Raw genomic sequence first — 15,880 nt, forward strand, 5'->3', positions numbered from 1 at the left:
GGGTCAGGGGGGCCACGAGCCGGCGGGAAGCCGGGAAGGGACCAAGCTGACCCCACTCTGCACATCCCCCCGGAAAGGCGCAGCGGGCTCCCGGCTGGAAACGCGGGTGCAGCTGAAGCCCCGGGGGCTGAGGGGGGCTGCGGCGTGGGTGGTGGGCTCCCGGAGACCCCCAAGCCTTCTGGGGACCCCTGGGCCTGAGGAAAGTCATGTTCCTCGAACAGCAGCCCCAACATCAGGGGACAGACCCCCATAAATCAGGGTGCTGTCGGGGTCTCCTGGGGCTGGGTGACCAGTCCCCCCAACTGGGGTCTTCAAAGAGGGGAACATTATTTGCCCCCAGCCCTGGAGGGTGGAGGCTGGACCAGGGGTCACAGCCTCCAGGGAGGCTCCTCCTGCCTCTCCAGCTCCTGGGCTCCAGGTGGCCCTGGGCTGGTGGCCCCTCACTGCAGTCTCTGCCTCCGTCTCCACGGGGCTCCTCCTCTGGGTCTGTGTCCCCTCCTCTGTCTCTGGGGAGGACACGGCCATGGCCTGAGGGCCCCCTGACCCAGGAGGAGCCCAGCTCAGGACCCTCCACTCATGACCTCTGCAGAAGTGACACGTCACAAAGGTTGAGCCCTGGCCTCCTCTTTCCTCCTCCCCTAGCAACCTCCGTTGTGTTTTCTGTCTCTAAATCTGGTGACTCTGGGGACCTCCTGTCACTGGACGCCTGTGGAATCTGTCCTTCTGCGCTGCCTGATCTGCTGTGCACAGTGCCATCCCGATGCATCCAGGAGGGAGCAGGTATCACCATCCCACTCCTTTTCAGGACTGAGTAATATTCCACCGTCTGGGTAGACCACGCTGGATCATTTCCCAGTCTTTTTTAAAATGTCACTTGAGCTGACCCACAGGAACTGCGCTTGTGTACAACGTCACATTTGGACACGTGGTGACGATGCGTCATGATCCAACAGGGCGATGAGCATTTCCGTGTCCCCCGCTCGGCTCTGAACCTGCGGCTCCCTCGTCCATCTTGGTGCTGACGGAAACGTGTGCCGCTCCGTTGGATCTGGGGCCAGGCCGCCTGCTCTGGGCCCTGTTTCTCATGACTCCCCGGATGGCGTTTCATTTCCGCGTGGGCCCCTCTGTGCTGAAATTGTCTCTCCGTCTGCAACGTCCCTGGGCTGGGGAGCCAGCGGCTGTGTCTTCCGGGCTCCAGCTTGGACCGGGAGGCCAGAGGGCCCAGGTGGAGACGTGGGGACCTGGGACCTCCTCCCCTGGCTCAGGTTTCCGTCACTGAGAATCAGGATGTGCTCTGGTTACAGGGCCCCGTCCCCCTGATAATCCACGAGGGATGACCATGGCGGCCCCCCACTCCTGGTGGGTAATGGCCGGCTTCAGTTCCCTCCGGTTTCTGTCCCCTTCTGTCCTGCCCGGGGCGTGTGAGTCACAGGGGATTTCTGCCTTCCGCCGAGTGAGGCCACTGGCTCTTTTTTGAAGCAAACTCGTAGGGAAGGAGAAAATGGATGCAGGAACCGCCGAGCGGGGTAATTGCTGGGCTCTGCAAAATCTCACCACTTGAACCCGGCACTTAACCCCAGCCCCAGGAGCCTCCCTCCCCGGCCTCCATCCAGGGACGGGGAAACGCAGCCTTCCAACCGCCCGGGCCTCCCCTGAGAACCTCCATGGGTGGAGGCCCGGGTTGGAGGCACAGGGTGGGTGTCCGTCCGTCTGTCTTTCTGCACTCAGGGCTCTTGAGATCGGCCCCAGAGTGCGCCTGCAGCTGGCCGTGTAGACCCCGGTTCCACGGGGCACATTCGAATTCCTTTCTCCGCTCTGCGCCTGGACATGGGGTCGTTTCCAGGTGGCAGCCATCACGGGGTGGATCCGGGGTGTCCCCAAAGCCTCAGTGTTGAAGGCTGGGTCCCCGGGGACAGCCCCGTCCCCCGGAGCTGGGGCTTTGGGGCAGCGATGGGATCCGGAGGCTGGGACCTAGGGAGAGGATTAATCCACTGAGGGATTCAGAACGGAATGGCGGTGGCCGCCAAAGAGTGGCTTTGAGTGTCTCCGTGATGGTGGCGGAGCCTTCCACAGGGACACGGGGATTTTGGAGAAGTGGGAAGACCCGGGCCCAGGGCTTGGCGTCTCCAGGGACAGCGGCTAGTGGAGGAGGAATTGTCCCTTGGGGACCTGAGGCAGGGGACCCCTGCATCCTGAGGGTCCCTCGGGGACATCTGCAGCCAGGAGGGCGCGAAGCCCCTGCAGGGCGGGTTCTGGCTCGCAGGTGGCACCGGAGCGCGGACCCTGGGTCCTGCTCCATGGTGCCCTGCTTTAAGCCACTGCAGGCCTCCCCGGACCCTCGGGTCTGGGTCCCCTGAGCCTGGGCTCTGGTGTCTGAGGCGGGAAGGCGGCTCCCGGGGTCAGGGTGGTCCCCTGCGCCCTGCACCGGGCAGGGACCCTCCCGCAGCTCCCGACGCGGCGCGGGCTGAGGGGCAGGGGCGGAGGGATTTCATAAGAACACCTGCGGGGCGCGGCCATCCATCACTGTCACCCGGGGAGATTAAAGTCATTGTTCCTCGGAGCCCAGCTCGCGCGGGGTGCAGAGCGGGCGGAGGACGCAGTGCGCCTCAGATGCAGCCAGACACGGCGAACCCAAGGCTTTGGTGTTTTGTTTTTTTAGGAGGTTCGGGGAGGCAACTTTTCTGAAACCGCGGTGCGCACGTGATGTCGCGCTGGGAGACAAGCCGGCGACGTGAGGAGTCTGATTTCGAGGCTGGTGGTGGAAGCAATTTTGTCCTATCACCGAGGCCGTTTGTTATGAGGTGGGGTCGGGTGCCATCTGTCACTCGTCTCGGGGAGGGGACCTCCCAGCAGAAGAGTTCCTCCGAGGGTCCTGGCGATGGCAGGACCGCAGTGACGTCCCTGAAACCCCGGCTGGAGGTCCGGGCCAAGGCCGGGCATCCTCATTCGCAGGTGGAGGCCAAGCACCTGCGCGGCTGCCCGGAGGGACTTTGCTTTTATTGATGTTTAACTTGGGAGTCCCCAGGGCCGGACTGAGGGCGCTCTTCCCCTGAGCCACGACCCCCACCCTTTAATTTCCTTTTTTATTTGGAGACAAGGTCTTGCCGAGTTGCTTAGGCCTTGCTAAGTTGCTGAGGCCGGCCTCCAACTTGCCATCCTCCGACCTCAGCCTCCCCAGCCTCTGGGGTTGCGGGGTGGGCCACCGCGCCAGGATAGACTTTGCGGGATCAAGTCACGGGGACATTTGCTCAGTTGTGGAAATGCGACCGGCGCGCGCGCTCCCGTCCTCGGCACAGTGTGGTTGCGCGCTTAGGTCGCTGCGTGCCTGTGGGTGCGTTGGGGTCTCAGGCGCTGCGTGCGCAGAGCGGTCTCCGAATTGCGCTGACCCGACGCAGTGGCGCCGCCTCTCATCCACGCCAGGGGTGGGCGAGGGGACCCACGGAGGTGTTTGAAGCCGTGGTCAGCACCTGGCTGGATTCGGAAGGAAACAGGACTCACGGTTTCAGAGGCAGCTCTAACTTGTCCTCTGGCCTGGGACACCTGGTGTGAGAGGGCTGGTCACTGTGACCGACCACCAGGGGACCACAGGGGCATCATGGCAAAGGGAAGAACAGTCAGGGCCTTCTTTGGGGCCCTGTCATTTGCCAAAGCCCCCCCTGGACGTGGCCGCAGGAGGGATCCAGCCGTCCACACACCCCAGCTCCAAACCTTAAGACAGCACCTGACTCTAAGGCACAGAAGTGAATTCAGTTTCAACTAATGGCAGCCATTCTTATTGATTTCCAAGTGCTCTTTACATATTCAGGGCACAGTGTCTTCTATCACATTAGGTTGAGCATCTCTAATCTGAAAATTCAAAATCTCAAACATTTTTGAGGGCCCATGGCCCAGCCTCCAGCCTCCAGAACGGGGGGGGGGAACAGCACATGTCCGTGGCATAAGGTGCCTACTCTGTGCATCTTTGTCAGAGCTGCATGAACAGACAAATGCAATGATCATTTCTGCATTCAACAGTTTCCCTCCCGGGTGCTGATGTGGCTGGGTCAGGGACCCGACTTTGGGAACCACTCACCTGTCCCACCAAGAGATGTGAAACTTGCCGATTGACTTTACAACAATTAAAAAATGAAAAAAAAAAAAAAAACAGATGAAGGCATCCCACAAAAGGAACGTGCCTTCCAACGTCCCCGTGAAGGCTGACTGTGGGCGGAATCTGGATAAGCCGGCGGAATTCTGTGGCGTCCTCCATAAAATCCCAAGGCTTCCGAACCAGGCGGTGTCCGGGCCTGGAGCACGTCTCCACGTCTGCAGACGCATTAACATAATTAATTACATCTTCCCGCGACAGGAGAGCCGTGGCCTAATTGATTCATAGAGGCCTTGATGGCATGGGGGGGGGGAGATGGCTGCGAGAAGCTTTTAAAGCCAATTAGAGACAGAAGCCTCTGAATCATGGTAAGTGGCTCAACTCAGCGACGGCTTCCCTGAGATGAGCCCCGCGAGACTCTTCCTAGTTGTGGGGGGGGGGTTCTCGACACCCCATGACCAGAAGGAAGTGGGATGAGGCTGGGTTTCTGTCCCCAACACGGACAGAATGGAGGATGGGGTGGACCCACCAGGAAATCAAGTCACGAGCCCCAAAATATTTTTCCCAAAGTGGAGAAATGGGTACGGTGGCTGGATACTCCATAAACATACAATAGTCCGGGCCCGGCTGGGGAGGGGTGCCGGCCGACCGTCCTGTCCTGGTGGGTCCACGTACAACGGCGTGACGACGGGTGTCACTGTGACGTACAACTATTATGCACCCACGGCGACTGGAGTAAAAAGCTGATGTGTCCGCCCCAGAGTTTGCAGAGCCCGGGGCCGGTGGGGGTGGGACTCTGTGGGGCCAAACCCAGAGTGTCCACTAGGGTCTCTCCGAGTCCTGAGAGCTCCGCCTGATCCGTGCCGCCCACCCTCAGGGGCAGGTGGTAGTTTTTCTCATGAAATGTGGGCCACTAGATCAGGGTCACTTACTTCAAATGACGTCTCCTTCAGAAAAAAAAATAGACCCTTTGTAAGTGACAGATTTGTATTAATTTCTCAGGGTCACTGTGACAAGACCCCTCAGCCCAGGGGGCTTAGAGTCCAGAGACCCCGAGAGTCCCCAGCTCTGCGGCTGCAGCCCGAGGTCCAGACGGGGCTGACCGGGGCCAGCTGAGGCTGCTTCCTGCTCCCAGAGGGGGCCTTCTCCTGGGTCCTCCATGGTGGACGGGCAGGGAGCTCTCGGGTCTCCTCTTCCCTCTTGAAAATTAATATTTTCCACTTGCACAAGGCTGTCTCAGTTGGCAGGAGCATGGCCTAGGACCAGGACCCGGTGGCTGAAGAGAAATCTATTCCCCCAGCCCTGGACGGTGGAGGCTGGACCAGGGTCCCCGGCTGAGCCCCCTCCAGGGCTCCAGGGGGCTCCTCCTGCCTCTCCAGCTCCTGGGCTCCAGGTGGCCCTGGGCGGGTGGCCCCTCACTGCAGTCTCTGCCTCCGTCTCCACGGGGCTCCTCCTCTGTGTCTGTGTCCCCTCCTCTGTCTCTTGGGAGGACACGGCCATGGCACGAGGGCCCCCTGACCCAGGAGGAGCCCACCTCGGGACCCTTCCCTATTGCACCTGCAGAGAGAGACCCTGTTTTGTGACACGAGGTCGCGTTCCCGGTCTCCAGGGCTCAGCTCCGGGTGTCCCTGGGAGCGTTGACGGGAAGCTCTCAACCTGCTGAGCATGCACTTGTGACTTAACCTGGTCCTCGGGCTTTTTTAATTGCACAGGGAAGGGAAAGTGGCCCCGTGCATAGAGCTGACTTTTACTAGGTCACAGGGCGGCCGGGCGGCTGGGGGACGCAGGGACCTACTTTCTGTGATCAGACAGTGTTTTTCCTGGAACTAGACAAGGGGACCCGTGGCTTTCAGAGCTGCTGTGGGGACGACAGGATCTTGGATCTGTCTCCCTCCCAGGCCTGGCCACCCCCACGGCCCTTGGATGATTTATAAAATGTCCGTAAAATCAGACTTTTATCTGACGATTCTTAGGAGGGTGAAGGACACTCAGAGACGACGTTGCAGCATTGGTTGACCCTTGATATGGTTTGGGTCGAGAGTGTCCCCTGATGGCTCTATACTGAGGGCTGGTCCCCAGTACGGCCATGTCCAGAGCTGGGGCTTTGTGGAAGGGACTGGACCGTGCCGGCTCTGACCTCACCAGTGGATTAATCCACCGATGGCTGGATAGACAACTGTGAGGTGCCACCCAGTGGAGGAAGTGGGGCACTGGGGACTATGTCCTGTCCCTGGCTTCTCTCCTGCTCTCCCTCTCGGTCTGTCTGTCTCTCTCTGCCTCCCAGTTGCCTCAAACACCGCGTCTCTCCTCCGATGTGCCATTTCTGCCTTGGAACCAGCCACCATCGACTGAATCATCCGACACCAAAAGCCAAACAAGTCTTTCCTCCTCCTCCGAGTGGTTCCTGCCCGGTCTTCTGGTCTCAGTGGCAAAAATCCGACCGACTCCGTCATATTGTGCCGGGCACAGACGATGCATTAAAACTCAACTGACCGGGGTTTAACCATTCCCCGATTGACCGTGGACACCCAGGGGCCTGGGGCCACTAAGGAATCGCCAACAGGCAGCCCTGCTGAATTCTGTCCTCTCACGATGACCAATGGCTGGACTGGATGTTGCTGTGACAGAGAGAGCCAATGAGCTGTGGGTCCCCTGTCCTCAGGACCCCACAAGCCTTTCCACGTCCTTGCCAGTTGGTCTTGAGTTGGGGACTCCTCCTTCAGGGGACTAACTTTTGATAAATATGCAACACGGGGCTGCGTACATGTGCATGCTCCCTGAGCTGAGAGCCACCTGTTTTCTGTCATTTTTTTGCTGGGGAAGGAACCCGGGGCCTGGAGCTTGATAGTGGAGCGACCCGCGCGGAGCTGTCTCTGCCGCCCTGGAGACATTGCTGCAAGGAAGCGCTTGGGTCATGGTCTGTCTGCAGCCAGCGCTGGGCCTGCTCCAAGTCCAAAGTCGGCTGCAATCGGATGCGATTCGCTTCTGGGCGGCTGGCAGGGTGTGAGCCGAGCTGCCGCTATTGGAGTTGACGTCCCCGGTGGACAGCGGCCGCTAAGTGAGCCCATGGGAGTAGGTGACCCAAGCGCTCGTCAAGGGCCCTTTGGAAATTTGTTTAAATGGAAAATACGATTTAGGCCTGTGAAAGGTGCAGAGAGGGTCCGGGGGCAGCAGCCGGCGGCCAGGACAACGGAGGTGGGAGGAGTGACGTGCGCAGGCCTCGTGGGCTGGGGAGGAGGGACGTGCGCACCCCTCCATAGCTGGGTGGCTAGCCAGGCCTCAGGGGCGCGCGCACCCCCGGGGTTGGGTTCTCCTGCGGTTGGGCGCAGGGCAGGGCCATTTGACTGCACAGGGCAGGGCCATTGGCCGGATGTACGGCTGGTTCGCAGTGGTTTTCTGGAGACGGGGGCAGCCTGTGCGTAACCAAGGTGCAGGAAGAGCGCGCATCGGGGGTGTGCAGCTGCTTGTGGCTCGGGCATCCCACCCGGGGACAGGTGTGGGGTCATCCACCTCCCCGGGACCACGTGGCTGGGGCTGCTCTCTGGAGGACCGAGTGTCTGCCAAGGGAGAGGAGAGATTCAGATGGGAATCCGCGTGCACACGCCCGCTCGTGCACACGCAGGCAGAAGCACGCGCCCCCGGGGATCACACACAGACACGCGCGTGTGAGCGCACGTTTCACACAAGCACAAAGATGCGCGCGCGCACAGCCAGCCCACCCTCTCCCTGCCCAGCTCCCCAACAGAGACTCCCACAGGGAGCGGAGAATCCTTCTGGAACCTTCTCGGGCCTTGACCGCCAGGCTCCTTCCCTAGCGCCCCAGAACCTTCTGTCGGGGTGCAGAAGACCCCACCGCACCCCTGCAGAACAGCCTGATCTCTCCTCCCAGCATGCACGCGGCGGAGGGTTCCGCAAATCAGCGAGTTCCGCTCTGCGCTCTGGGGACGCGCGTTGGACAGCAGGGACCAGGCGGTTGAGGCTCGCGCCCAGCTGAGGTGCAGGAGGGGGTCCCTGCTGCCCCGAGCCGTCTCTTGCAGTCCGTGCATTCATTTCCACTGGCCTCTCAACCCTGGGCACGTCGGTCTCTGGAGAAGGCCGGCGCTGGAGGAAGGGTATGCGTCATGCAGAGCCAAGGAAAGGTCCTGCGGTAGCCGACACCACAGCGCCATCTTTCCCTGGGAGACTGGGAGGCCCGGAGGCAAGGAGGCTCCATCCTGAGAAGCCTCTAACCCGGGCCCTGACGTCGCTCCAGCTTCTAGTCACACGTCCTGCTTCCGGGTCTGGTGACCGGCTCAACCGCCCTGGGCGATCCAAATCCAGGCCGTTCCTGGAGGCAGAACCTCTCCCGTCCTCCAGTGCATGTCTGTATTTATTTTTTAAAAAATAAAAAATCCTTACAAATCCTCGGGTAGCGCCCGTGCCCCCCACCCCGTCCCGGAGGCTGGGCCTGCGGTAATCCACCATCTGGCGGACCTCCACGTGAAAGATTAAAATGATATACAGTATGAAGGGTCCCCATTCAATTGCTAATGCCCGCAACCGGGGGACGGCAGTGCCCCCCGCCCGAGAGGCCGCTGGGGACCAAGGAATTAAAAATCTCCCAGAGACGAGGCCCCGTTCTGTGCCTGTGAGCAGAGGCCGGGTGCAGGACAGCGGCCGGCCCGGGTCTGGGCTGGCTGGGCCTCTCAGGAGCCTGTCTTCTATGGGGTGACCTGTCCACAGAGCTCTGCGATTGCAGGGAGGCCAGGCCACAGGCCCGGGTCACCTGTGTCCCCCCCTGAGATGCCCAGGTTTGGCTCGGGGTGCTGTGTGCCTTGAGGGAGGACCCTGCTCCCTGGCCGGGTCAGCGAGGCCCCCCGAAGCGGGAACCTGGGTGGTATGTAAACTGTTTGAAGAACAGTTACTCAGCCATGTCCAGCCCCGCAGCCCGCCCGCCCGCCGTGTTTATTATCTCTTCCCACGGCCAGGCCCGGTCCCCGCGGCCTTCCATGGACTCTTTATCCGGGCCTCTGGGCCATCTGAATCCAATCAGCTGCGGCTGTTCCCATGTTCTCGTGGGGCTCAGCTCTCCAAGATGCAGGGGGACGGACGGGCTGTGACCCGGGGAGGGCCACCAGTCCAGCACCCGACAAGGGCCAGCCGGTGTTTGCAGGGGGCCTCTGGACACTGGGAGCTGTTTGTCACAGAGACTGACCCCGTGCTGCCCGCTGCCCCGCAGGTTCACAGACAGTTGTGAAAAACGGGTTCCGACTCCCTGGAAGCCTGGCCTGGTCCACGCTCCTCCTCATGGGGAGCTGGCCCCACCCGGGTCCACCCCACTGAGCTGGGCCTACCCAGAGCATCTGGGAACTGGAACCCGGGACCCGGCATCTCAACCCAAGCCAGGAGCGGGTCTTCAGCTGGACCGTGCTCTGTCCAGAGGGGTCAGGGCGAGGCTTAGCAGATAACCCCAGGAGGCCAGCGTCCCTCTGCCTCGTCCTGGGCCGAGCCGCCTTCTCTGGGCTGCACCTGTCCCCTGTGCCCTAGCGTCCTCTGTCCACCTCGCTGACCACCCGGGATCTCAGGTCCACAGCAGACAGAGTCCGGCGGCGCCCGCACACCGGGCAGGCTCTGCTCCTGGTAGTTATTTATTGATTTAAGGCTGTGTGCTGAGGCCAGCGACTATTTTTGGAAGCGCGGTGTCTCCCGCGCCTCCTGCTCTCCCGTGAACGGCATCTCCATAATTGGAATAATGCTGAGCACACACCTGACCCGGCTGCCTCCCCGGCTGCCTCCCCGGGGAGCCGGGTGGGGTCCCCCGAGGCCCGCCGCACCGCCCTGGGTCAGGCCTGCAGTTTCCGACATGCAGCAGCGATCCGGGGGGCTGTTGAGGAAAAGGGCATCCATGTGCGGTGGCCTCCTGCCTTCCGACAGAGGCCTGTCCAAGGGGAAAGGCCCACGGAGGTGCTGTTGGGAGACCCTAAGGGGCGGAGCCTCCTGGGAAGAAGTGACATCATCGGAGGCGTGGCCTTGAGGGGGAGACCGAGACCCCAGGCTCCTCTTCTTTTCCTTTGCTTCCCGGCTGCCCTGAGGGACAGCTTTCGTCCTCCATGTACTGCACCCAGCAGCACGGCCCCAAAACAGCAGGCCCACGCGGCCATGCACGGAAGCCCCGCACCCATGAGCCACCATGCACCTCTCCTCCTTTAGGAGTGATTACCTCAGGTGTTTTGTCACAGTCACGGTAAGCTCCAGAGTAAACGGCACCTTTTTGTTTGTATCTTTGGTTTGTTGCAGTGGTTTTCAATCCACCCCCTTCCTTTGACACACACTGAATGACGTGCTGGCCTTTCACGGGGGTCCTGGACACGCAGGGCCTGGTCTGTGTCCTTTGGTGAACACAGAGATCGATCAGGGGTTTCTACTTAGCAAATCTGAGGCAGCCTCGAGACCCACCCCAGCTTGGGGGACCTCAGGACACTATCAATGTCCCCATCGTGTGATTCAGAACCCCTGGATGCCCCAGCCTGCTTGGGCACACAACCCTCAGGGACCTCAGATGCCCACGGCATATCCCTCAGGGCATCAGGACGAGGCTTCCTAGGTGGATGCATTTTTCGGGTCTCAGGAGACCAGAGCCAAGTGGATCCCACGGCAGCGAGGGTGGAATCTTCCATCTTTGTCAACCTCCTGCAAACCCTCCAGCTCCGTCGGCCCCTTTGGGACCGTGGGTGGCTATTCCTGACCATTCCTGGCCCATTTCACAGACTGATGGTTAAGGATCCCAAGGTCAATACCACCCTCTTACCACGGTTCTGCCACAGCTGTCTACCTGCGCCACATGGACCTGCGGAAGAACCTCCGACCCTCCACAGGAACAAAGCCACCATGTCTGCCTCCATAGAAAAGATTTGCAGAAAAAGGGTCCCCAACCCCACTGAGCCCATACAGATTCACCCAGAGTTGTCGATCATTGTCCCCGAGATTCTTCTGGTGTCATTAAGCTCAGAAAGTCGAAGCCCCCCTCCTTACCCTGTGTCTATTTCATGATTCCTGCTGGACTTTCTCAGACACTGGTGGCCATGCTGCCTGCCGCCATGTTGTATTGGTGCACACGCCACCTGCTGCCATGTTGTATTGGTGCACATGCCGCCTGCTGCCATGTTGTATTGGTGCACATGCCGCCTGCTGCCATGTTGTATCGGTGCACATGCCGCCTGCTGCCATGTTGTATCGGTGCACATGCTGCCTGCTGCCATGTTGTATCGGTGCACATGCTGCCTGCCATGTTGTATCGGTGCACACGCCGCCTGCTGCCATGTTGTATCAGTGTACATGCCGCCTGCTGCCATGTTGTATCGGTGCACATGCTGCCTGCCATGTTGTATCGGTGCACATGCCGCCTGCTGCCATGTTGTATCGGTGCACATGCCGCCTGCTGCCATGTTGTATCGGTGCACATGCTGCCTGCCGCCATGTTGTATTGGTGCATTGGCTGGCCACATTGGTGCACATGGGTGCCTCACATTCACATACAGTGGTGTACTCCAGGGCTCTGTGGCCGTCTGGAGGCCACTGGTTTCAGCCACAGGAAGATGGGTCTGTCCACTCAGCATTGGTGAGCTCCTGCCCATGCACCCCACTCAGAGCAGATGGAAAGCAGATGCTTCCAGAGGAGTCACGCACCCATTTCCACCTGTTTGCAAGTGTCACGACGTGTCCTGCTGCTGGTTTGTGACCGGGACCCACCCTCTCCTGAGGAAGGGGAAGGTGAACTGGTTCCTTCCGGTTAATATTTGGTACTTGGCTGTATTTCATTTAGACACAGAAACCCCAGCTCAGCATGAGACCCTGCAGGGTGGGCTGTTTGCAGGTGCACGTGGCTGTGTGACTCAGCTGTGCGACTCCCTGTCACTCAAGTGCTTGCTGCATTCTGTGGGGGGCGTTCGGCTCAGGTGTCCACCAAGGATCATGCCGCCTTAGGCTACGGGCATGTCCGTCAAACCCTCCCAGGTGGCTCTGCAGAGACGGAGGTCCAAAAGGCCCCGGGTGCACCCCACGCTGGACCCGGGCTCTGCTCCTCTCCATGCTGGATTTTGTGGGCGTGAATCTTCTGGAACTGGCCACGGGGGAAGGCATTTCCTACAGATCTCCTTCCACCACCAGGCAGGGCGGGTTCTGAGGCCACAAGTCAACAGCTGAGCCACAGAGAGGTCAAGTGATTGACCCAAGGCCACACAGCCAGCGTGGGTGCAGGCTCCAGCTGACCCATCCGGGGACTCCATCTTGGTGACCTTGTCATCCCTGGTCACCTCCCCAGGCTCCTGCTTCAAATACCACCTCGTCGGCATTAATGGGTTCAGTGTAGGAATTGGGGGGTTGGTCTGTTACCTTAAGTGACAGCTGATGGGACGGGGGGCCCCAGACGGCTCATGGTCCCCACCTTCCCTCCTGTCCCTCTGCCTCCTGAGGACGGTCTCAGCTGCTTGATGGACACATGGAGTTCAGTAGCAAATGCCACTTTAGGGAGACAGAGAGGGAGGGAAAAACCCAGAAGGAAGAGGAATAGCTTCTCCCTCCTATCTCCTCAAAGCAGGAGCTCGGCCATCCTGGTGGAAGGCTCGGGTGTCCGCTGACCGTGTCTGACCGTCTCGGCCACCAGGGCTCCGGGCCCGACAGCCGGCAAGCTCTGGAGTTGATTCTTTCTTCCAAGAAGACCGACAGCTTCCTGCGTTCATCCCTGTTGGCCTCAGGAAGAGGTCGGGTCCTTCAGGGTCCACTTCCAGGCCCAGGGCTGGCTGCTGGACTTCAGGTCACAGGGGGACGTGCGGCTTCTCTAAAGAACCAGACTGCGGATGTGTTCGGGTGGCCCGCTCAGCCAGAGCATCACAAAAGCCCCCGGGAGACTCCGCAAAGGGTGGACGTGGCTGGGTGTCGATAAAGCTTTATTGACACAACCAAGCAAAGGGCCGGACTGGACCCACCGATTTGGGTCCTGACCAAAGTGGAGGCCTTGGACCTGCATCTGCCCGTCAGCTAGGAGCTGCTGGGAAAGCATCCCGTCCACCCCACCAGACACGCTGACCCCCGTTCTGCAGGGGAGCTGGACCGCGAGGTCTTAGGCATGATCCTGGCAAAGCCAGCACCCTCCCAGCTCATGGGGACCTGCCCTTTGGGACACACAGGGCCCCCGGGGGCTGGGGATGTCCACCAACTGGGCCTGGGGCTGGGGGAGATCCCCCGGCCTTTCCTGGGCAGTTTCCAGGGTGTCCACATGGGATCCTGCTGCCATGTTGGATTTGGAACCTTGAACTTCACCCAAGCTGGAGACGGGAGCTACCTGCACGCTGGGTCTCGGGAGCCAGGGAGGCGTGCACCCTCCTGGGCCTGCAGTCCAGCCACCTCTGGGTACACATAGTGACAAGGAGAGTGACCAGCTGGGCGAGCCCTGACCTGAGTGGGGGCCGCTGGGCGAACCCGCCCCAGGCACGTGGACGGCTCTTCTAGAATCTCAGCCATCAGAAGGCTCTTCTGTGGCCGGCCGCCGAGCCCCCTGGGATCCGCGGGCCAAGGAGAAGCGGTCCCTCCCTCCTGGTGGCCGTCACAGAGAGCACCTCATTATCCTAACAGCTGTAAATCCCAATTATTTCTGCGACAGAAAAGCCACTTTAGAATAGGCATGCTCGAAACGAAAGGAAGGATCCAAAGCCCGCGCGAGTTCCCGTGGTGCTCCCACCCCAAACCCGTAAACCTCTGGGCTGCGAGCTCGTTAGCCGGGGGAGGGCAGCCGTCTTGCGCTGCGAGGTAATTTCAGGACATTTCTTTTGCCTCCTTTCTGCCACTTGGCCCACGGGCTGGGCTTCACAAGAGAGCCGCCTGGCGAGGGTGGGATTGATCTCCGGTGGCCGCTAACGAAGGCCCTGTGTCTGGCAGGGTGGGAACGGCTGGGGACACAGGCTAGGGGGGTGGGTACGCCTCGGCTCCGGAGCCAGGCACGAAGGTTTGGATTCCAAGGTCCCTTTGATTTCCATGTTCTGGCAGATCCGGGCGGAGCCGGTGCTGGGAGCAGGGTCTCGGTGTCAAGCGAAGTTCTGATCCGTCTCCTCTTGGCGAAGGTCCGCTAAACTTTTGTCTTTTACTTGATGTCACCAGATACTTTGGCTGTGAAGAAAAATGTAAATGAGCTGAGATTTTAACAAGCCCGGGGCCTTGGAGGTGACCCGCTTGTGACTCAAGCTGCAGCCTGTGCCCTGCTGGCCACAGGCTCTGAATGCAGTCTCCACGCTCGGCCTCAGGAAATGGGGGTTCTCTTTTTTAGGGGGGATACCAGGGATTGACCTCAGGGACACTCGACCCCTGAGTCCCGTCCCCAGCCCTGTTTTGCATTTTATTTAGAGACAGGGTCTCCCTGAGCTGCTCAGGGCCTCACTGTGGCTGAGGCTGGCCTTGAACTTTCGATCCTCCTGCCTCAGCCTCCCGAGCTACTGGGATGACCGTTGTGGACCACGGTGTCCAGGCAGGAAGTGGGGTTCTTAATGGTGCCACTCGCTCTCTTCCCCTGGGGGAGGTCTGAGATCCACACCTGGCCTCCCCCCCCCAAAATAAATTTAAAAAGCCGGAACCATCGAGGGCAGGTAAGGCGTCCATGCTGGGTAGCTGCCCTCCCTGGCCGGCTTGATCTATTCCTGAACATCAAAGTTCTCGTCTCAGCTGTAATTAAGGAGAGCTAACTCGGATGCGGGGCCTTCTGGCACCCGAGCGGGACCTTGGAGGATTCTGCTGAAATCTTCCAAAGATTTAAATAATTAATATGACACTTTGAACTCCGATTGGGAAGTTTAAAAAAAACCCACAGATAGACGGAGGGAGGCCCGCGCTGGCCTCCGCAACAATGCTCTTGCCCGCGGAGAGCATTTGCTCCGGGGGACATGGGCAAGGGCTCTTTGTCATGCTAAGGAGCCTCTTTGTTGGCACGGGGTCTCTCTCCCAGCCCCGCACCCGGTGGACAGCTCGCAGGAGACCGAGCCGCTTCTGGAGAGGCAGGAACGTGGTTTAATGGCTTTTAATCCTCTTAATCCCCAGCAAGAACGGCCATCTCCTGCAAATCCGATCCCCGAAGCCCTCCGGAGGGCCAGCGCCCAGCGCCCAGCTCGCCAGAGCTGTGCCCGCAAGCACCTCCGAGGGACATCCCTTCTGCGCGCCTGGCAGTGTGGGGGGCTGCCCAAGCCATCTGACCAGCAGGACAGCAAGATCAGCTGCACCTCCCGCGGCCAGCCAGGCCGGGCCTCCAGGGTGGGCCTCTGGGGCTCTGCAGAGCAGGCCGAGCTGGCCGCAGGGAGTGGCCGGGCCAGGCTGCCCAGGGGTGCACGCGTGGACAAGGCCAGCCGGACCCCCGCTGAGGGTCAACTCCATTAGTGCTGAAGGGCAGGCAGCTGAGGGCCAGGGGCTGGGGGTCAACAGGAGGTTAGTGCCGGCGGCAGAAGACTCTGCACCCGCGGGCCTCCGGGGTGCCACCCGAGGCGGACACAGGGTCCCCATGGCCTGGGCACGGGCCTGGCCCCTGGGCCTCCTGCACCAGGCAGCGGGGTGGCTGCCTGCCCTGGACACGAGCCTCTCCCCGGGTCCTTCCTGCACCAGGCCTGGACGCGGGTACACGGCTGAGACCTATGGCGTCTCCAGGCTCACGCGGTGCGCAGCTACTGCCCCCGTGTAGGTGGACAGATGCCCCGCTGCGCTGTGGGGTCTCCTACCGGGTGGATGTGGAGAGGCGCGCAGGCCACACGGGCCCACGCAGACGCCGCCCAGCACACCGCA

Source organism: Spermophilus citellus (genome assembly GCF_964194105.1).
Source record: "Spermophilus citellus genome assembly, chromosome: X".
NCBI lineage: Eukaryota > Metazoa > Chordata > Mammalia > Rodentia > Sciuridae > Spermophilus > Spermophilus citellus.